Source organism: Hyperolius riggenbachi, chromosome 3 (genome assembly GCF_040937935.1).
Source record: "Hyperolius riggenbachi isolate aHypRig1 chromosome 3, aHypRig1.pri, whole genome shotgun sequence".
Classification (NCBI taxonomy): domain Eukaryota; kingdom Metazoa; phylum Chordata; class Amphibia; order Anura; family Hyperoliidae; genus Hyperolius; species Hyperolius riggenbachi.
The window spans coordinates 115,030,536-115,052,384 of NC_090648.1; the positions used below are offsets into that span (position 1 = coordinate 115,030,536).

At 43.5% G+C, this 21,849-nt stretch overlaps 1 long non-coding RNA gene across 1 annotated transcript in view; it reads right to left on the reverse strand.

Annotated features, from left to right (window-relative positions):
* Positions 1-17,848, reverse strand: part of LOC137561116 (uncharacterized) — a 73,384-nt gene extending 55,536 nt beyond the window's left edge. Inside the window, exons 1-3 of the long non-coding RNA XR_011029874.1 lie at positions 17,752-17,848; positions 16,925-17,067; positions 9,103-9,276 (exon numbers count right to left, since the gene is read on the reverse strand). This is a non-coding gene — a long non-coding RNA (uncharacterized lncRNA). The remainder of the gene's footprint in view (positions 1-9,102; positions 9,277-16,924; positions 17,068-17,751) is intronic.
* Between the last annotated feature and the right edge of the window lie 4,001 nt (positions 17,849-21,849).

Sequence of the window (21,849 nt, forward strand, 5' to 3'; positions counted from 1 at the left end):
TAGCATACCTCCCAACTTTTTGAGATGAGAAGAGGGACACTTAAGCCATGCCCCTGCCACGCCCCTGATCACGCCCCGTCACACCCCTAGTCACGCATACCATAAAGATTTCATAATAAAAATATGTTGTTTAAGCTTTTGTTTCGGTGGTATTATACCCCGGTTAAAATTCATAAAATGTATCCCTCTGCCTCTTCATCTTGTCTCCACGGTTGTGGTATGGAAGGGTCTCTGGTGCATGTTTTTTTGTGATTGCCCTCGTGCACAATGCTTTTGGGACTCATGGAAAAATTTAATACGAGACGTGTTTGGTTTTCCAATATCTTTGACTGCTTCCCAGGCCCTTTTATATATGACTAATGATGAAGTTCCTGGAAGCTTCCGACCCTTATATAGATATATGTTATTGGCTGCCCAATGGTCAATAGCCCTCCAGTGGAAATCCACTGATTTGGAGTTAGCTTTGGTTACTCAGCGTCTTGACTTGATGACGTTAATTGATCGAGTCTATTATTATAGTGTTGAGAATATAGCAAGATTTGATCTTATTTGGGATGCATGGAAATCCTATAGGCAATTTTAGTTCCCCTTGGACAGTTGTGTGATGGGTTTCTATTTGTTTTGTATACCTCTATGACATTCAAGACTCTTGTGTGTTTAGACAGGATGTTATTTTTCTTTTTCCTTTTTATTTTATTTTATTATATTTTGGGGTTAGTTGTAGGTTAGGGTTTTCTTTTCAGTCAAGAAGAGCAACGTACTATGGAACTTATTAGATTGGACTGATCCCTAGGATCTCAGTAGGAGGCACTTTTGTGCCCCATTTCCTAGGTTGAACGGTATGGACATCGGAATTTTGCTCTTCAATATACTGTATATATGTGTAGGATGTTTATCCACGTTTGTTATTATCTTCCTTCTGTATATGTTTTGCTATCTCTTCTTCTATATTTGCCTTATTATATAATAAAGCTCTTTATAAAAAAAATAAAAAAAATGTTGTTTTAAAATTCAAGCCACACTAGTTCTTTCTATCCTGGTTCATTTTCCTTCATAGTAACATTGGAAAATAAGAAATATGTCAATTTAAAAGATAGGAATAAAGTTTAGAGGCAATTAAACACATTTTTCAGTAGAGAAATACATATATTTACATAGAAAGAGGGACAAAGTCCTGAAAGAGGGACACATGAGGAGGAAAGAGGGACAGAGGGGCAGGGCTCCCAAAGAGGGACTGTCCCTCCAAAAGAGGGACAGTTGGGAACTATGCACTAGCAGCTCTATCAAGTTACTTGGCAGCAATTCGTTTAAATGTTAAGCTGGGTTTTTTTGTGTGTAACACATAAGGGAGTCAAGAAGATGATCGAATAATAAGATACTGTATAAGTCAGTGCCTCAAAAGAGCAATCCCTTCTAAATTACATTTATGTGAATTTTTCTGATAGGATACCAAACAGTGGCCCAGATTGAATAAACTTTTTTTTCCCGATTTTTCTCACAGCAGAGGTTTTTTACATCTTATCTGCAAAATGCATTTTAGCACCTAGAGAGTAAAAAGTACCAAAAACATATGTAAGAAAGGTAATACTAAGCTCCAATTAATTTATATCACCTTTGGTAATTATTTTTCTACTTGAGATAAGGGGCGGTGGTGGAAGGGGACCAAAGGTATTTTATTGATAGAATGAAAAATACATCTCTGGTGAGAAAATCTAGGCAAATAGAATTAATTATAGGCCAGCATGTTCAACCTATGGGGGTTGTGAAACCAGGAGAGCCTGCATGATGTTCAACTTTTGCCTGCATTGCTTTTGACTTTATGGTATGCATACGATCTGCATCGATTTTCATATCTGTCTTTATGCAATTTCTCTCTGCAATCAAACAACTCTTGCTTGTGTTCAACTTTTGCCTGCATTGCTTTTGACTTTATGGTACGCATACGATCTGCATCGATTTTCATATCTGTCTTCATGCAATTTCTCTCTGCAATCAAACAACTCTTGCTTGTGTTCAACTTTTGCCTGCATTGCTTTTGACTTTATGGTACGCATACATAATTGTGACCATTTCCTGGTGCCAGGCCTTATGCTGCAATGTGTACTTAAAGCAGAATATAACCCTGCATTTCAACTTTGCTCTAAAACATTATTTACAGTATATTATATGCAACCAGCATTTTTTTTTTTTACTAGACCAGCATTGGAAGGGTTACACAGTGCTTTAAAGTTCCTGGGGATTTCTGCAGACACATCTGAAGCTGACATAGATACATTTTGTTTACATAAATCTATCTAAGTGTTGAATGTGACTCATCTCTCTGACTGAGAAGGAGTTGGAGGACAGCCAAAGAGTGTGTAACATTTCTCAATAGATACATATAACTAAATAGAATGTAACAATCTGAACTTCTGCATATCTCTCCACGGAACTTTAAACCTCTGTGTTTAACCCTTTCAATGCTGGTCTAGTAAAAAAAATGCTTTTTGCATATAATATGCTGTAAATAATGTTTTAAAGCAAAGTTGAAATGCATGGTTATATTCCGCTTTAATTAATTAGTCATAATTTGCATGTCTGTAGACTGACCCAGCCTCCCACAGCCCATGCCTGGCCATTCACACCTGATCCTCATTCCAGCACACACCTCCATCCCTTCTGCTGTCTATTTAATCTAGTTTCTAAGTCAGATATGACTGTAGTCAGATGTGCATTAATTTTAAGTGCATGATTTGAAGTGCACAGCAAAAGACCCAAATTAGACCAGAATTGAACCAGAAGGGAACAGAGGGAACTGCCAGGAGACTCTACACTTCGGTTACATGGTTTGCTAATCAACTGTTTTTTATCTGCTTCACCATATGCTTGCCTGTTTCTGCAATTCCTGTATCTAAACATACCCCACCTTTCTGCTGTCAGCTATCGATCTCCCTATATAGCACTTCAGAATGTATAAGATGTTTTTCTCAACCACTTCATTTTGCCTTCTGCTCCTGAAAATTCACATGTCACTTCATCCTCCCACTGCCAGCAACACCATACACATTGCTCCCTCTCTGTTATCGTCTCCCCTTCTCTCTAGCCATAAACTATTCCTATTGCTCTGCTCAAACTACCCCTCCTCTGCTCTCACTAAACCTAACTTTCATACACACAAGTCTCACCCCCACATCTCTCTGCTCTGCCTACTACTACTCCTGGCTTCTGGGGACATATCACCAAACCCAGGGCCCACTCCTAGACCTCACACTACTCAGACTACAACTCATTCCACCAATAACAAACCCCACCACCTCCCCTCCCAGAACACCTACAAACTTATTGATATCCCCCTTCTTCCTAGCTCTCCCCTCCCCATATCTGGGGCTCTATGGAACTCCCGCTCAGTCTGTAATAAACTGGCCTTCATTCATGACATGTTTATCTCCAACACTTTCACCTTTCTGGGGCTCACTGAGACATGGCTAACTCCATCAGACACGGTGTCTCCAGCTGCTCTAACACATGGTGGACTAAAATTTGGTCATGCCCCTAGACCTGGCCACAAACAGGGAGGCGGGATGGGGATCCTCCTCTCTGAACACTGCTCCTTTAAGCCACTCACATCACTGCCCGCACTCTCACTCTCATCCTTTGAAGTTCATGCTGTCCATCTCTATTCTCCATACCACATTCAGATTGCTGTTATCTACCGCCCGCCCGGTAAAGCCTCTACTTTCATTGATCACTTTTCAGCATGGCTTCTCCAGTTACTCTCCACTGATATACCCTCTATCATCATTGGAGATTTTAATATACCCATCGATACTAACTGCCCTACTGCCACCAAACTGCTCTCACTCACCTCCTCGTTTGACCTCGCCCAATGGTCCTCCACTTCCACCCACAAAGACGGCCACACTCTCGACCTTGTCTTTACCCGCCTCTGCTCTATTTCAAGCTTCCATAACACTCCACTTCCCCTCTCAGACCACAACCTTCTTACCTTCTCAATCAATTCTTCTCTACCATCAACTCCTCCAACACTACACCATCCGGTCATGCGCAGGAACTACCGCAACCTGGATCTGAATACCCTGACTGAAGCCTTGCAACCTCTAAGTACTCTGTCATCCTACACTGACCCAGAGGCAGCATCCAGTTACTTATTTAGTGTAGTCTCCTCTGCCATGAATTCAGCTGCCCCACTCACCACCACCCGCCCCCGCCAAACTAACAGGCAGCCCTGGCTCACTGAACAAATCAAACAGCTGAAAAGGCACTCCAGGGTGGCAGAAAGGTGCTGGAGAAAGAGCACTGCTATAGAGGACTTCCACCACTACAAACAAACTATGCAGGAGCTCAGGGATGCCCTCACCTCTGCTAAGCAGTCTTATTTCTCCTCGCTCATTTCCTCACAGTCCCACAACCCAAAACAATTGTTCAACACCTTTAACTCCCTACTTCGTCCCCCACCTCCTCCCCCCACCACATGTCTGTCAGCTGATGACTTTGCATCATACTTTACAAGCAAGATTGATGCAATACGTAATAGCTTCAATACGCAACCAGTTTTACCAGCTCAACCATCACCTATAGATTCCTTCTGTCCACCTGCATCCTCGCCCACTACTAACTGTCTTCCCCCCGATCCACAAGACCACTCTCCCACTCTAATATCTTTTACCACACTCACTGAACAGTGTCTTTCCTCACTACTCTCCAAAGCTCATCTCACTACCTGTGCCCTGGACCCCATTCCCTCCCATCTAATCCCCCAGCTTTCCTCCTCCCTTAATCCCGCTCTAACAACTCTATTCAATCTTTCTATCTCCACTGGCACTTTTCCTTCCTTATTCAAACAAGCTATTATCACACCACTTATCAAAAAACCCTATCTTGATCCAGCTTCTCTATTTCAATTACCGGACCTGTCTCACTCCTCCCCTTTGCTTCTAAACTGCTGGAACGTCACATCCATTCAGAATTGTCTGCCTTTCTCTCTACCAATTCCTTACTTGACCCCTTTCAATCTGGATTCCGCACACACCATTCCACTGAAACTGTCCCCACGAAAGTTGCTAATGACCTACTGGTAGCTAAATCCAAAGGCCATTTCTCCATTCTAATACTCCTTGACCTTTCCTCTGCCTTTGACACGGTTGATCATGCTCTGCTTCTGCAGACACTGTCATCTTTAGGAATCAAGGGACAAGCACATTCCTAGAGCTCCTCTTATCTCTCTGGACGCTCTTACACTGTGTCCTTCTCTAACACCAATTCCTCCCCACGCCCACTGTCTGTTGGTGTTCCTCAAGGCTCTGTTCTTGGGCCACTTCTTTTCTCAGTCTACACCCATGACCTGGGACAACTAATTAACTCTTTTGGCTTCCAGTATCACCTCTATGCGGATGACACCCAAATCTATCTCTCAGCTCCTGATCAGGCATCACTACTATCTAGAGTCCCCGACTGTCTACGTGCCGTTTCTGCATTTATGTCCTTCCGCTTCCTCAAACTTAACATGAGTAAAACGGAAATTGTGATTTTTCCACCACCGCTATCTACACCTCCACCAATATCAACCATAACGGTAGACAACACCTCAATAACCTCAACCACTAAGGCCCGCTGCTTGGGGGTTATACTCGACTCAGAGCTCTCCTTTAAACCTCACATGCCTCATTAACCACCACCTGCTATTTCCAGCTTAAAAATATATTCCGTATCCGTCCCTTCCTCACACAAGAGGCCACCAAGATGCTTGTACATGCCTTAATCATCTCCCGCCTAGACTACTGCAACACCCTGCTCTGTGGGCTACCACAAAAAAGGCTAGCACCTCTCCAATCCCTTCTAAATTCAGCGGCCCGCCTCATTCACCTCTCCACACGCTCTTCCGATGAAGCCCCACTATGCCGTTCTCTCCACTGGTTACCTATTACCCAGAGGATCCAGTTCTAACTCCTGACTCTAACATACAAAGCCCTCCATGAGTTGTGCCCTCCATACATCTCATCACTAATCTCAAGATATTGTCCCTCCCGCAACCTCCGCTCCTCCCAAGAAATTCTCCTGGCCTCTAAGCTGATCACCTCCTCTCATGCTCGCATCCAAGACTTTACACGAGCATCATCTCTTATCTGGAACTCTCTTCCACAGCCTGTACGTCATGCTCCAAACCTGGACATCTTCAAACGCACTCTTAAAACACACCTTTTCAGACAAGCTTATAACATTCTATAGCCCTTATTTACTTATTTGACACAATGTAATCAGAGGCAAAGGGTCACTGCCTCATCCATCTTCACCTCCTTACCCAATGTGTCCCCCACTACCCACTAGATTGTAAGCTCGCAAGGGCAGGGTCCACCTCCTAATGTTTACTGTTTTTGTCACAATATTTGTGCTGCTTGGAACTCTGTTTTACAATTTGTTAGTATATCTATGTTCCCCTTGTCGTCTTATTGTGCTTTGTAAAGCGCTGCGGAATATGTTGGCGCTATATAAATAAAAAAATAAAAAAATAATAATAAATAATAATAATAATTGTTATTGCATAGTTCAGAATATCACCGTTATTGGAAGCACACTACAAACACTACTGTGCTAGGGCTGTTTCCTGCCTAGGAATCAGCAGCAAAATCAGCCGGCAGTAGGAAACTTCCTTAGTAAATTTTTCTTAACCACTATCCGACGACCCGCCACATTGAAATGCCCTGTTGGAGCCTCTTAACGACTCCACAACATTTTAATACGTCGCTCACTCCTGCAACCGGTGTGCACGCGTGCATACCCCTCCACGGCTCATTACTCTCGGGACACTGCAATCTGAAATTGGGAAATGGGAATGAGTGTCCTTCTACCCAACTGCAATGCCTGGAATGAATGGACGTGACCTTGATCAGACGTGCTGAGTTTGGACTAGGACCTTCAATTATTATTATTATAAAAACCACCAAACTAGAAGTAGTGGATGCTTAATATTGTCCTGGCATTTTGGTTATCTTATAGCCAAAATGCTGGAGCATTGGAACTCTGAAGATGATTAAATGTCAGTATAAGTTATGCCAGGCCTGCGCAAACTTTACGCGGCCCTTGCCACATGCTGCTGACCACGGGCCGCATTCCTCCCTCCCTAGGTCCGCTAGCGCTGTTACTCTGGCCCGCACTGTTACTCTGAAAGGTGACCGGATCCCTTTCCTCCCCCCTCCCTTGCTGCAAAGTCGCGAGCTAGAGGAGACTTAAAACTCACCTGATCGCCATTCAGCATATTGCATGCTGGCGCGTCATGTCAAGGTTATATCATGTGACACCCTGTTGCCATGGAGATGCAATGCTGGATGGCGATCAGGTGAGTTTTATGTCTCTCCTAGCTAATGCCCACTTCCAACTCTGCAGGGAGGGAGGGAAAAAAGGGATAACAGTGCAAGTGGGCCTAATCCGGCCCGCAGGCCTAATCCGGCCCGCGGGCCATAATTTGCCCAGCACTAGGTTAGGGTTAGTGGTTATAGGTAGGTGTTCAGGTTATAAGGACTAGGGTTAGACAGTAAGGGAATATAGTTAGTTGTTAGAGATAAGAGGCTAGGGTGAGTATACATATGAAATGGAGGTTAGGCACCATAAAGGAGTTAACTTTATGGGTAGAAGCTAGGCATGAGTAAAAGGTTAAAGAGGAACTCCAGTGAAAATAATGTAATAAAAAAGTGCTTCATTTTTATAATAATTATGTATAAATGATTTAGTCAGTGTTTGCTCATTGTAAAATCTTTTAAATCCCTGATTTACATTCTGACATTTATTACATGGTGACATTTTTACTGTTGACAGGTGCTGTTGGCAGCTGCTGCATGGTTTTTTGGCAGTTGGAAACAGCTGTAAACAGCTATTTCCCACAATGCAGCAAGATTCACAGACAGGAAACTGCCAAGAGTATGTACTTTTCTTGTTTCTTGTGGGAGGGGTTTAACCACAATATCAGTCATATAGCCTCCCCTGATGGTCTGTTTGTGAAAAGGTAAAGATTTCTCATGTGAAAGGGGGTATCAGCTACTGATTGGGATAAAGTTCAATTCTTGGTCTGAGTTTCTCTTTAAAGGGAACCCGAGGTGAAAGGGATATGACGGCTGCCACATTTATTTCCTTGTAAACAATCCCAGTTGCCTGGCAGCCCTGTTGATCTTCTAACTTAAGTAGTGTCTGGGTCAAAACCCTGGAACAAGCATATGGCTAAAACCTGAGTCAGCTGAGTCAGAGTCCCTGACCTGCCGCATGCTTGTTGCAGGGTCTAAGGCTAAAAGTGTTAGAGACACCGGATCAGGACAACTGCCAGGCAACTGGTATTGTTTAAAAGGAAATAAACATGGCAGCCTCCATATCCTTCTCACCTCGGGTTTACCTTTACATGGGGGAGGGGGTAAGGTGGGGGTTTAGAGTTAAGAAAAAGGAACTAAAAGGGAACTGAGGAGAGTTAGGTCTATGATTGGGATAACCACCAAATGCCTCTGTGAAAATACACATATTACCGATAGACTATGGGTACCCATACACTTATAGATTTGCAGCAGATTTGACCATCAGATAGATTCCTGTCAGATGCCTGTCAGGTCAAATCTGACAGGAATGTATCTGATGTGTGCAACACACAAGCAACAGATTTCCAATAGATTGCAGAATACAATCTATTGAAAATCAACTGAAATGCAGTGTTGCGCTATTCGATCCAATGCAACTCTATGGGTCATCGATTTGCTGCTAGCAGCTGATTGACCTAGATTTGTCGTCTGGAACGATCGAGTAAGTCGGTCAAAATTGGTCAGAAATCGATTCACCGATCGATTATGCTTCCTGTTGCATCGATTTCTAGTTGATTCGATCGGAGCAATCAAATCGAACCGGCCAAATTTCGATGGCTGAAATCTACCAGTGTATGGGCTCACTATTAGTATGTTTTCTCACAATGAACCTAACAATACGGGTCTTAACCTATCCTGCTGCAGGTAAACAAAAAAAATTGCATTGAGTTGCCCTTCAGCATTCAGCACTACTGAGTACTCGTGTTTACTGAGCCATTCATACAAATACATATACAATCTCTACATTTGGCAAACTTCATTCACTCACCTTGTGGATATTGTCTCAGCTTCAGTTTAGTAAGAAAAGAAATGTTTGTGTGTTCCGGCCCATCATGCTTGCTAGGCTGTCGGGGGAAATGCAATCTTGTCTTTCTTGTTTTATTACTGCTGTTTCTTTGTGACTTTCCTCTGCACCTGGTAATTCATAGGAGAGCCACATCTCCTGAAAAATACATTGCACATAGGGGAACAGGGAAAGCAATTTTTTTTTTACTAACCAAGTTCGCATGATGTTGCATAACAGAGATATGCTGGCATTTGAGACCGAAGTCAATTGCTGGGCTTGCACAATGAAATAGAGATTGGATTACACTGAGAGTTGTTTATCACACAGATAATGGCCTCAGTGTTCAAAGGAAGAAAACAGCATAAAGCAGCCACACATCAAACTGAAGGCCACAGGATGCTTAACTGCCATCACACAAACACCAGTGTCGGAGTTTGCACAGGGAAATCACTCATTTTATCATGACTGTGAGGTGCTATACAGCATTGACCTTATCAAAACGTGTACATTTCCCTGCATGATAAAGCCCAGGGGAGGACAAATTTTATATAATGATGCAGAAAAGATTAAAACACCCTCCTTACATCAGTCATGCTGTTCATAGGCAGAAGACTGTAATACTTCCAGCTTCATTTGCCAAACAACTCTTAACAAACAAAAGCTTTCTTCGAACGTCAGAATATTTTGCCTGAACCATTTCTTTATATTCAGATTTAGAAATAATCAAATGTCTATGGATATGCTTAAAACCCGGTCCCTGACTCCTCTAATGGGAAAGAGTGATTGGCTGGCTTGGATTTTTTAATATGTGCTGTTCCAAGAGAGAGTGCAATAAATAGTTTTCTGGCTAAGTCCAACCAGAGGCGTCCCAGCCACCAGGCGAGGAAAGATGGTGGCCTGGAGCACCGGGTGGGGGAGGGGCGCCGCTGCGGGGGGGAAATTCCCACCTTCCCCCGCCAAATTGTGCGACCCCTGTGGTGAACTGGCTGCGGCATAGATGCTGCGCCAGTTCATCCCTGCAGCCCGCAGCTCTGCCTGCATAATCTTCCGGCAGGCAGAGCAGGGATACGGCAAGATGGCGTCCGAAGCCCTGTACTGGAGACTATTTGTGTCTCCAGTACAGGGCTTCGGGCGCCATCTTCCAGTAGCCCTGCTATCTGCCTGTCAGCACGGGACTTTTGCAGCGGCTGGCTGTGCCGCTGCAGGAGGATCGTCGGGGGAGCTGTGCCCAGGGAGAGGAGTCTTCTGCAGGTGAGTAAATACTTTTCATTTTACAGGTAATTATACATTTAGTGAAACACTGCCTGCATTAGGATTATTTCCTGGGGAACGCTGGCCACATTACTATTGTTTCCTGGGGAACGCTGCCACATTACGATTATTTTCTGGGGAACGCTGCCACATTACGATTATTTTCTGGGGAACGCTGCCACATTACGATTATTTCCTGGGGAACGCTGCCACATTACGATTATTTCCAGGGGAACGCTGCCACATTACGATTATTTCCTGGGGAACGCTGCCACATACGATTATTTCCTGGGGAACGCTGCCACATTACGATTATTTCCTGGGGAACGCTGCCACATTACGATTATTTCCTGGGGAACGCTGGCCACATTACGATTATTTCCTGGGGAACGCTGCCACATTATGATTATTTCCTGGGGGAACGCTGCCACATTACGATTATATCCTGGGGAATGCTGCCACATTACGATTATTTCCGGGGGAACGCTGCCACATTATGATTATTTCCTGGGGAACTCTGGCCACATTACGATTATTTCCTGGGGAACGCTGGCCACATACGATTATTTCCTGGGGAATGCTTCCACATTACAATTGTTTCCTGGGGAACGCTGCCACATTACGATTATTTTCTGGGGAACGCTGCCACATTACGATTATTTTCTGGGGAACGCTGCCACATACGATTATTTCCTGGTGAACGCTGGCCACTTTACAATTATTTACTGGGGAATGCTGCCACGTTACGATTATTTCCTGGGGAACGATGGCCACATTACGATTATTTCCTGGGGAACGCTGGCCACATTGCGATTATATCCTGGGTAACGCTGGCCACATTACTATTATTTTCTGGGGAACGCTGGCCACATATGATTATTTCCTGGGTAATGCTTCCACATTACGATTATTTCCTGGTGAACGCTGGCCACATTGTGATTATTTCCTGGTGAACGCTGGCCACATTACGATTATTTCCTGGTGAACGCTGGCCACATTACAATTATTTCCTGGGGAACGCTGCCACATTACGATTATTTCCTAGGGAACACTGCCACATTACGATTATTTCCTGGTGAACGCTGGCCACATTGCGATTATATCCTGGGGAACGCTGGCCACATAACGATTATTTCCTGGTGAACGCTGGCCACATTATGATTATTTTCTGGTGAACGCTGCCGCATTACGATTATTTTCTGGTGAATGCTGCCCACATTATGATTATTTTATGGTGAATCATTGCTGCGTTATAATTATTTTATGGTGAATCATTACCGCATTATAATTATTTTCTGGTGAATCATTGCTGCGTTATGACTATTTTCTGGTGAATCATTGCTGCGTTATGGTTATTTTCTGTTGAAGGATTGCCGCATTACGATTATTTTAAGTGAATCATTGCTGCGTTATGATTATTTTTTGGTGAAAGATTGCCGCATTACTTTTATCTCATGGTGTAACATTGCTGCGTTACGGTTATTTTCATCAGGGGGGCACCACACAGGGGGAGGGGGGCGCCACAGGTTTTCTCACCTAGAGTGACAAAATGGCTAGAGACGCCCCTGCGTCCAACCTCATACCTCCCTATCATGTGCACATCTGACTCAGTTTAAAGTAAGGGTTCCACAATTTCTATTACGTTCCTATCTATGACACCAAAGTCTACATCTACTCACCCCTAAAGGTTTAATTCTGGATGATGATAACAAAGGGAGCATTAGCCCACCTCCCCTTTTCAGGTATGGTTGTTTATGATGAAACTATTTGGATGGACCCCAGATGTGGCGATGAACATGTACAATTGAAATAATCTGTGTAGGGGCGCCGTGGGTTGGAGGCTGTGTGCATGCCAGCCGACCACCTACTGGGAGGACACACACATTAGGCAGATCCAGCCTAGGCCACCTGAATGGGGGAAAGCCCATACGAAAAACTCTGTGCTGTTTTGGTTATGAAACCAATTGAACGTCCAAATCGTAATTACGCATGACCATTATTGTGAAAATGTATGCAAAATTTTGTGTAATCGTAATTAGCAGATTACAATCATCACTGGGCACCATGCAAAATGTCCAGTGATTCCTTGTGACCCAGAAAATACCAACTGGACCTACAAGCTCTACAAAATGTACCAACACCAAGCACAATATGTGGCAATACTGGCAAGATGTACTGCATGTTGTACAGCTGTGATTAGGAAGAGTCTGTCTGTCCATTCATCTGATAAATGTTAATGCCATTTTATTTGTCAGCGACTACCTCAAGAAAACTGTTAGCTGTAGGGTTCAGGCCTTCTTTCCATTACCATTTTCTCGACATGTGCCTGAATAATTGCCTATGACAAGTTAATATGGATTACCCCAGCATAGATTTGCATACAAGAGCTCTTTGTAGCCTATTGTGCACCTTTTATACCTTTCCCCATGAGAGGTATAACAATTTCTAAGCATTGCAGTCATTTTGCTATGTGTCACAACGCCAAACCTGCTCTGATTTATTTAATTTTTCAGAGAATGTTTGCTATAAACAGGTTTCAGGCGAAAAGGGCCGTACGAAATTCCTACTGGCGGATCACTTATTCCTCGTGGGTAGAAAGGCATTTAGCTGGAGAGCTGCCATTCAGTACCATGATTTTGACATCGACTGGAAAGTCATTTATGGCCATGTATAATTTCCCGATCTGTCACCGCTTACTATATTGTGGTTCCTCCGTAAGCCATTCACTCAGTTTAGCAGAACAAAGAATTTTGCTGGAGAAAATTCCCCAACCTGGTTTTCGTGCATATAAAGCAGTGATTCACCTATCTCATGAGACGCCATTAGTTTCCTTCCAATGCAGATGAGTTGGAGGGGGGAGCAGCATTTATATCATGTATGGAATACATTTGAGCTGCTACCTTAAAAATGTGTGGATTTGATTAACTCTTACCTGGAAAAGGATGGCGGTTGGTGTTTTGACCATTTGACAACCATAAAGCAGTGGTAAAACAATGTAAACAGCCTGTAGTAATAAAAATGTACTACAGACATAAAGAAAACGTATACTGAACTCTACAAAGGTGAATAAGAATAAGAACAGGGGCGTAACTAGGCACCACGGGCCCCCCTGCAGAAATTCTGAGCCCCCCCGGGGCCCGCTCGGGCCATTGTGAGGGGCTGGAGGGGTCGCAGCATGAGGGGAAAGCCATGCCCACAGTTGGCGTGGAGGGGGGATGGTCCCCCCCTCCCTCACCTCGGGGCTCTCCCCACTGCGCTCCCCTCCAGCTTAATGAGTGTCCGGGCCGAGGCAGGCAATGGCTGCTACATACCTTCCGTCTTCCGTGCGCTCCAGCGTGCGTTCCTCACTCTAGTCTCTGACGCGACTTCCTGTTCTATACAGGAAGTCGCGTCAGAGACTAGAGTAAGGAACGCACGCTGGAGTGCACGGAAGACGGAAGGTATGTAGCAGTCGTTGCCTGCCGCTGCCCGACACTCATTAAGCTGGAGGGGAGCGCAGAGGGGAGAGCCCCGAGGTGAGGGGAGAGGAAGGGGACCGCCCCCCCTCCCCACCGACTGTGGGCATGGCTTTCCCCTCATGCTGCGACCCCTCCAGCCCCCCAAAACGGCCCAGAGCGGGCCCGGGCCCCCCTGTGGGGGCTGGGGTCGCATTCCCTATTGTTTAGATGGTAAAGAGGTGCAGCTATTTTTTGGGAAATGTATGCACCTTGGGTCGTGCAGCTATCTATTCCATTCCATTTTTTTGGTTAAAATGAGTAATATTCAAAAGGATGGCCTCAGGCATGAGGCCTGGATGAGGGAAAATGAGGACATACTGGTCCTATCAGGGTTGACAGTGACAGAGTAAACTCATTAGTATGCTGTCCTGCAAAGGCACAGGAAAAGAAAGCTACCAGTAGGTAATATAACTCTCCTGTTTTCTCCTTTGTTTGGTCCAGGGCCGCCTTAGGTTTTACTTTGCCCTGAGCGTAACCAGATTTTGGTGCCCCCCCATTCATCCTCTTCGCGTGCACACACACACTCACACACACAGGCCCATATGCAATTTACCTTTTCTCCTTAGTTATCTCCGAGGAGATCTTTTTCATCTTTGCTTTAAAATAACTTTTCAGGCATTTTACAATTTAAAAAGTACTTAAAAGTTGGTGAAAAAGTGCTATCAAAATTATTGTATTTTCTTGCATACTTGTGGTTTAAAATGCATTTTATGACAAGGTGTGTCCCGACACTTCAACGGAGGGACGGAGGAGTATGGGGGAAGCCTCGTTAGGATCCAAAGGCGTCCCCTCTCCAAGAAGTATTTTTTTTTTTAAGTTACAGATTCTCTTTAAGTGTATATAGGCAGATCCTCCCCTTAAGTGTGTGTAGTCAGATCCCCTTTTATTGTATATAGGCAGATCCCCCCCCCCCCTTTAGTGTATGTAGGCAGATCCCCTTTTTTGTGTATAAAGGCAGATCCCTCCCCTTTGTATATATAGGCAGATTCCCCATTTAGTGTATATAGGCAGATCACCCCCGTTTAGTATATACAGTATAGGCAGATCCCCTGTTTAGTGTATATAGGCATATCCCCTTTTAGTGTATATACACAGATTCCCCCCCCCCTTTGTGTATATAGGCAGGTTCCCCCCCCCCCCTTTAGTGTATCTAGGCATATCCCCCCTTTAGCGTAGGCAGGCAGTTGGGGAACCTTACTTTTCTGCTGGGAACAGAAGATGGCCAGGAGTCAGGACAGGAGTGACAAGTCCAGAGCAGCATCTGCAGAGCAGCCTGCATCTCCCACTGAAGCAGGCTGAGGCTGAGCCATGCAATCCGACATTGCCTTTGAGAAAGGGTCGGAGCTACTGGCTCACACACACTCCGCAAGAGGCAGCAGTTTCCTGGAGTTTCCAGGAGTCTTCGCCCCATCACCCTCATCAGCACCAGGGGGCGGAGATATCACCAAAGCAGCCATAGATGGACCCAGCCTGAGCCAGCAGCCAAGTAGAAATGTGGCCAGGGCCAGTTAAAAGCACATGCGCCCCCTGGATGCCGGCGCTCCGGTCGCTCAGGTCAAAGGCTGGCCATGGTTTGGTCATCTGCATTAAATCCATTCAAAAATGAATCAACCAAATCAGGACTTGATGTGGACCGTTCCTATTCATGCCACCCTGTAGCAAATGGAAGAGATGCTTAAAAGTTATCTCCTTCCCATTACTTGCTTGCCACTGGCCTGCATGGGATGAATATGCTTCTGAACAGTTTTTACATCTCTTTTAGAAAACATCATTTCAGTAACTATATCCACATACACAGCGCTGTTCCTTCATTTTAAAAATGGGTAACGTTTCAAAACAAAGTCGTTCCCTGCACTCGATGATAAATGGCCCCCATTAATAATGGTGATCGGAGAATTTCCTGGGTGGCTGTTGATGTTTAGAATTTATAAGCAGGTGAAATCACCACCCCTGTGAGTATAACACTCATATATAACTTCCTTTTAAATTAAACAAATGCATTCAAACAGTTCTCTAGTTTGAATTATAGGCAAATCAAACAAGATTATATTCCCGACGCTGGCAACAGCTTTAAGAAACTTAATTTATTTTGGCCGTGGCTTGTACCGAACATTTTATTTTTTTTCACTCCAATAGCAGGCAGTGTTAAATGTATTGGAACGTAATTATTTTAACAAGTGGCTAGTTTCCTAAATAATGATAGAAAAGATAATTGCATAATTGAATTTATAAACATTCCATTTTAAACTGTAAGAAAAGTCAGTCTGAAGACTGTGTAAAACTAAGGTAGTATTTTTTATTGTCGAATGCTTCAGATATCCTCCAAGGTAATGTGAATTAATAAAAAAAGCCCCACTATTAAATTCTATTTATATAATGATGACAGGCGGAACTTTTAATTTTTCTCTTTTTAATCATTTTTTCCCTTTTTTTCTCCTGTCTACTGCAGATATAATTATTATTTTCAACGGAAGACAAAAATGCACCCATTGTCCTGATCATAGCTGAGCACATGAGAGATAGACTTGTAAGGTTTTTCAAGACTCTGGAGCTAAACTACAGAGCAACAAAGTCAAAACTTTGGGGTTTAAAATTCAAATAGAAACACCCAAAGCTGCTTTCTGCCCAGTGACTGGGTTTGAACACCTAAAGTCCACCAAAGAAAGGATTGGCACAAGACATCCTTAGCAGCAAAAAGGAACACGTAAAGTAAAGTTTAAGGTTTATTTTAAGCAGGGGCGGAGCCATAGCAGCCATAGCAACTGTTATTGGGCCTTGGAGCAGAGGGGGCCCAGGTGATAATTGATGTACTAACTATTAATTTCCCTATGTCTCTTCACAAGGATGTGTTCTGCAATAAAAAAGTGAATAAGGATCATGGAATTAAGAGGGCTCATGTGAAGCTGCGTGATTAACTTACTAAAGAAAGTTGTGAAAATGGGTTAAGGAAAGATTTTAGAGGTCCACTTCCATGTTTCCTTGTTTGTTTATCTTTGTATGACATGCAGTTAAGTGACAGTTGACAAAAAGTTGCACGTGGCTTGGTAACGACTTACTGTTAATGATCTTTCTGGCTGTTTCTCTGGCATTAATGCATTAGCAGGTAGACTCGGGTTGATCTTGATGAACTGGTCGGCAAGCTTTCTGGCTAGCTCGCCTCAACAGGTGAATGAGCCAAAAACTTGACACAAACTCAATCCTAAAAACATAGAGAAGCAATTTATCAAATACCAATGTGCTTAAAATTGCATTTACTGAATGTGCAAGATATAGGGCATATTTTCCATCTATTTCATAGGTCACAACATTTGGATTGGGAATCAATGAACTGCCTTTGGTCAGTAGCAGGTTGATAACATTTTTTTTTACCAACATTGCTCACCAAAACAACCAAACAGTGATAAAACCACTACTGCTACTGGTTTAGGGACTCCACACAGCCAGCAGTTCTATTTGGAAAAATAACCAGTTAGCAAATGTTCACCAGATGTGGACAATCCTGGGGCTAATCCTCTAGTCTCTTATCCTCCCCCTACTGAAAATTATTTTATGTGATGAGAGTTAGATCTGTGTTTCCGTGACAAACACATAATGGCAATCTCATTCAATAAATGCACATTGGGACAAAAATAAAACAAACAATAGCTTACACTGCATACTTTTCCCAAGAAAGTTTAATGGCAACAAGAGCGAAACCTTTCCCTGGTGAGTAGATGGCCATCCATTATCTGTCATTGTGGATGAGATTTCTCAATTCTATCTCGTCGTAGAATGAAGGATCTCTGTGTCAATAGCGTCATGCCTTTTCCACTAAATGATATACGCTACACAAGCCTAATGAGAGCATGGTGCCATTCACTCTGTACTTTCTGCCTAGCCTTACCTGAAAGAATTAGATGGTAATCACACAACACCATTTGACAAGCTTTGCAAGTGAGTTGCTTAGTTTAGAATCTGTCCTTCAGTCTTGTAAGATGTTTCTCCTTCCCTGCTAAAGGACACACACAATTAACTCACATATAAAGAAACTGAGCTTTTTTTCCCTCAAGGATAATTACCATATTCTCATAGATTTCCATGGACACCATATAAATGATATTCATAGTTTAATGTAACTTTCTTTTGACTTTGAGAAATACATTTGTAATGATGGATTCCTGGATGTGCTTTTAGTTTTTAGCCTGTTTATGGACACCTTCTGGCTGTCCTGTGATCAAAAAAGTTGTTCCACTTTGTCAGTTGTCAGCAAGGGCCTCTCCTGCAATGCCAGAATGATTATTTTATATGTGTGATCAGAAGATTTCCCAGATGTGACGGTAAATCATGATATCCGAAGATTTGATCTGTGGACTGGCTTGACATATTTATTTTGCAATGCTACATCGTGGAGAAAGAAGAAAATCAGCAGAAGGAAATGTATCGCCCGTCACTGTAAGCGTGTGATCTTTTAATCTAATTAAGCGGACATTTCTGTCTAGTGTTTTATGGAATAGAAGGTGCATTATAAATCTAAGTTCGCTGTGAATTTAAGAAAAAGACTTAGTGGGCCATCATGGTTACCAGAATAAAAATGTAATTACTAACAACAGACAGACGTTTGATTTTTATTAACGTAGAGAAGGAATAATATTGTTATTAAAGAAATTTAGATCTCAAGAGATGTATGATATAGTGATAATAAAAACTGATAAAGCTGAAAATTTCCACTTCATAAAATAATTGGTTGAGATTTTCTATTTTCGACTAAAAACGTGGTGGACTGCACCATAGTCAACAAGTCAACAGCTTCTATTGGCTTTAACTCAAAAAGGCTCCTGTAGAAGAATATTGGTAAAATTACCGATTATCTACAATTGGGCAATGGTTAATACAACAGTAGAATTCCATAAATTTGTACTGATATTTCACTATCGCTAAGTATAACCTTATTCTCATTTATACCCTCCCTCTATCAATTCCTAATGCTAACCGACACCTCATTCCCTCCCCCCACCGCAATATCCCCCAATATCTGTGACACATTTTCCACTAAAACCACCCTCCACAAATATCCACGCCACCTTATTATGAAATTACCCACAGGGCACCGCAAATAGCTAGGGTTAATTGACGGATTCTGCAGAATTGAGATTTCCGCGATTCCGGCCGGAAATTTGCAGTTCCGTTCCGGTGAGCAGGAACGGAACATCTATAGCAGTAATTGGTAAATAGCGGAATTTCTATGTGGAATTTCATCGGAATTTAGAGCCATCGAAAATTAAAAGCCAATCAGAAGCATGTAAAAGCTGCATTTACTGTTAGACAGAATTTTTAAGCCAATCAGAAGGATCGGAAGGGATAGACCCATCACAGAATCTTAAAACACACTGATTTCTGCATTAAAATCGGAATTTTTGCACCAATTAGAGTTTGATCGCCGCATCTATGTTTAGAGCGGCGCGCAGATTGCCATGGCAACGCGTATCGCGGAAGTGACGTATACGCGACCCGGAAGTGTTCCGGCGGGTCATACGGCGATGTTATGCAAAGCATGAACATACGCCTGATACAGGGCACTAATACGCCTGACGGCCGGACGCGTGCGGGACGAGCGGGGCCCTGCATACAGGTTTGCAGTATATGCACTGACACACCCAATGGGTGTGTGTCTTAGATGTCTCCAGTATTTAAACATGCACCAGACGAGGTGCCTCAGCTCTGATCTGGGCTATTGCGGGGGGACACTTTGCTGGTGGGGGTAGCACTGTCATTGTATATATGTATAGCACTCTGTGAAAAAGCCGTATAGGTGAAACATGTCGAGACTCAATATACAAGCACTTTGTAAATAGACACTTCACTATCATATGTTCCTCCGTTGCACTGGGTTCAGTGTGTACAATACTGTGGGGCCTCTCTGATGGGCACATGCTGACTAGCTAATCAGAGCGGCCAGTACCACTACCCAGTAGTTTGTTGACAGGTGCTCTTGACGTAATGGAATAGCCACACCACACCTGACTGGATGTGGGGGATGAGCAAGGACCTCCATTGTGGTCACAGGCAGTCCTTTATTTTGAGGCTGTAGTAATATATTTATATATAGCATCCTGTACACGGCTAGCACCACATCTATCCAGTATCTTGAATTGTCAATTTTACGTTCAGCATATTGTTAGCTGTATCTGTACCTATAGGGCTGGTCTTTAGGACTTAGTGTATGATTGATTTCCCTGGTATTCCTCTCGGACAGTGCATAACCAATTAGAGTTTTAACAAAAATCAACCAATCCTACGTTAGCAACCAGCTCCTAGTTACCTATCATCAGCTATCCCACCCATTTTGTATATAAGAGAGTTGTGACAGTCACGAAGCTTGTGGGTTTCAGTCTGGTGTTTTGGAGAGAGGAGAGACAGACCCATATTAGTTGTTTCAACATAAAACAATAGTCTTTTTAAAGACTGTATATAAAACAAAAGTCTTTTTAAAGACTGTGAGAGACAATTAGACTGAGTGTGAGCTATTAGCAGTAGTAGCTAGGTGTATTTGTGAGAGAGTGACAGTAGATTGTTAGTTTGAGTGATAGATTGTAGTGTAGTGTACTAGTAGTTGCTGTGTGGAGAGGGTTAGAGAGAGCCAGCCAGGCTACAGGCTTAGTGTTTGACAGAGTGAGAGAGTTAGGTGATTGATTAGTTGAGTGAAGTGCAAGTTTTTTTTTGTTTTCTAAGTTAATTTTTTTTGTGTTCTTTATTTTGTTTTTGATTTATTTTCTTTATTTCACCCCCTTATTTTCTTATCTGTTTTGTAGTTCAATGTAGGTGGATTTATTTTACTTTGGTTCTGTCGCTCATACCCCTTCCCCAATAAACTTTTTTGGCCCCAAAACAATGGAGCGAGAGCAGCAGCAATTTCCTGCCACTCCTAAAAGAAAATGGAGTGATGGTGGAGTTGGTGGATCATGTCAAGTACGTGATCATGTTAAGGGTGGCAGCAGCAGCAGGAAGCGTTCCCCCCTGATCAGAGAGGTATTCCCTATGTTCGCACACAGAAAAATTTTGACAGAGCAGCAGGTGAACAGAGTTGTTGATTATTTCGATCAGGAACCCTCTACCCAGTCTGAGGAACTTGAAGCTAGTTGCAGCAGCACCAGTAGTGGCCAGGTTCCTCCTGACCAGAACTCGACCGCAGCTGCTTCTCTTGACGAGGTTGCTTCCTCCCAGTACTCTCCTCCAGAATTAAAGCACACCTTTGTCGATGAGAGAGATGTGCAGAAGGATTGGGATAGGCATTGGAGGAGACCATGGGACCAAGGTCCCAAGAAGTGGTGGGTTCTGTGGTGACAGAAATGGCCCCTGTGTTTTCTTCATCCAGTAATCCATCACAACTGGGAGCTTGTGTCACCACCAATAAACATCACCATCAGTCAACTACAGAGATGCTTCGTGGCCAGGTGGAGGGTCCAGAAGAGTCACGTATGGGTTCCAGTGCTTTGGTTGAACTGGATGATGTTTTGGATGATGAGGTGGCTGATCCAACGTGGTCGCCATCTGGTGGGTTAGGCACTAGCAGGCGTGAGCAGCATGGAGAAACAGAGCAGACGGTTGGCCAGCAGCCTGCAAGTGCTTTCCCGTCTGTCTGTACCCACCAGTCCAAAGCTGAGCATCGACGTGCTAGAACAGGTTGCACCACTGTTCCACGCACCACTGTGCATGCACGTCCCCATCATGGAATTATTTTACTGTTCTGGAAGAGGATGAATCCAGGGCAGTCTGTTCTGTGTGCCGTAAATCGGTGAGAAGGGGCAAATCGGGCAGCGGGTTCGGCACTTCAGGGCTGATAAGCCATCTGCGCAACCACCACAGACGGGAGTTCGAATATGTAAAGAATTGCAATAAGATGGGTGGAGGAAAAGCAGCAGCAACAGGCCCCTCCTCTTCTTTTTCTAGTCGTCCTGTCCCTATCCAACCTGCTCAGTCCCATTTCAGTTCAAATCCCTCTGCA